At 34.4% G+C, this 1,473-nt stretch overlaps 1 long non-coding RNA gene across 1 annotated transcript; it reads right to left on the bottom strand.

Annotated features, from left to right (window-relative positions):
* Positions 1–1,041, bottom strand: LOC122135736. The gene is made up of 3 exons (XR_006153661.1): positions 950–1,041; positions 223–314; positions 1–108 (listed from the first exon to the last, which is right to left on the bottom strand). It is a non-coding gene; the product is annotated as an uncharacterized LOC122135736 (long non-coding RNA).
* Between the last annotated feature and the right edge of the window lie 432 nt (positions 1,042–1,473).

Raw genomic sequence — 1,473 nt, 5'->3', positions numbered from 1 at the left:
ACGCATGTTGGCATTATTATTTAGATTTTGAAGTATACGGATGCCTTCAGTTATGATCCCAAGGTTGGTGTTGCCCATTTAGGTTAGGGCATCTTCATATTCAACATCCTAAAAATGTCAAGTATAAAAAGAAACAATTACTAACAGATCACGAGTGAAAGAAGGAGCTGGTTTTTACAGAAACATACAATAGATTTAAAACAAAAAAAGTATGTAACTTACCATATACTCCTTCATGAGGTTTGAGGGCTCTTTATTAAGAAGATCAGCCAGGGATTTCAGGATGCATTCCCTTTTTTCCCAATAGTGACATGCTGAATGTGAAATGAGCATTAGTTAGCACTTTTAGACTTGTACATCTAACATTTTCAGTAGCATTATACCAATTATCTCACTGTGTTGTTTTCAACAAAGTTAAGTTTGTTAGTCCTATCAATCGATAAACAGTCCACGTGACATTAGTGGTTCAACCATAATTTTGGGAAGCACGAAAATATTTTTGTGTGCAAAATATTGACTTTATTCAACATCTTTGGAGTCCTCCTCCATTCATGAGAAAGTACCACGACACATTTGTGCATTGTTGCTGATGTTGGGAACATGCATGCGTCCGTGTTATTCTCTATATATACTTGAGGAGGCAAGGGGTGACTTCAGCGGGGAGAAGATCTGTTAAATAATTGTTTATTTTATTGCTATCCTTACTACCTTTTTTGGTCTTTAATGTGTAAGTTGCATTACTGTTTAGAAATCTCTCGGAATTAATAAAAAAATAACTTCATTTTGTGTTCTGACAAGTTTTACGGGTTTAGAACAACTCACCCCGAGTAATTAATGACAGAGAATTTTTTGGGTGAACTACCCCTTTAAGCTTTGGGTGAAAGCCTATTTTTTAATCTATTACGAATTACTGTCAGATTTCAAATGATGATGAATTTAGAGAACTTACCTGATCCATAACTGACAGGATGTTTGTGATCTTCTGTGATGCTGCTCCTCCTTTTTTTGACAATTTTGAGGGAGCTGGGTTGAGAAAATTATCAAGCTGGCCCATTGGACACCAAAGGGATTGTTGTAATTCCTGCAGATACAAATAAAATATTACAAAAGTATTAATCAGGTTGGCTGCTGAAAATGGATTTGCGTGTCTCAGGCCATAGTGTCCATGTACCAACCTGAAGTGTTTTAAAATCCTTGATCTGGATGTGTGAGAAGATCCACACAATCTCTGCACAGCCACATATGGGACTCTAAAGGCAGAACTCCAAAACTCTGAGGGGAAAAAAAAAAAGGATGTGAGTCACCAATAAATAAAAATAATATTCATAATAATACAAAATAATAATACAATATATATATATATATATATATATATATATATATATATATATATATACACACACACACATATATAACACTGCCAACTAGTAAAAATGTGTTGGATAACCTAACAAACAAGATTACACTCTTCCT

The sequence above is a fragment of the Cyprinus carpio genome, chromosome A25, assembly GCF_018340385.1.
Source record: "Cyprinus carpio isolate SPL01 chromosome A25, ASM1834038v1, whole genome shotgun sequence".
NCBI classification, from domain to species: domain Eukaryota; kingdom Metazoa; phylum Chordata; class Actinopteri; order Cypriniformes; family Cyprinidae; genus Cyprinus; species Cyprinus carpio.
This window is presented reverse-complemented; position numbering and strand designations above follow the sequence as displayed.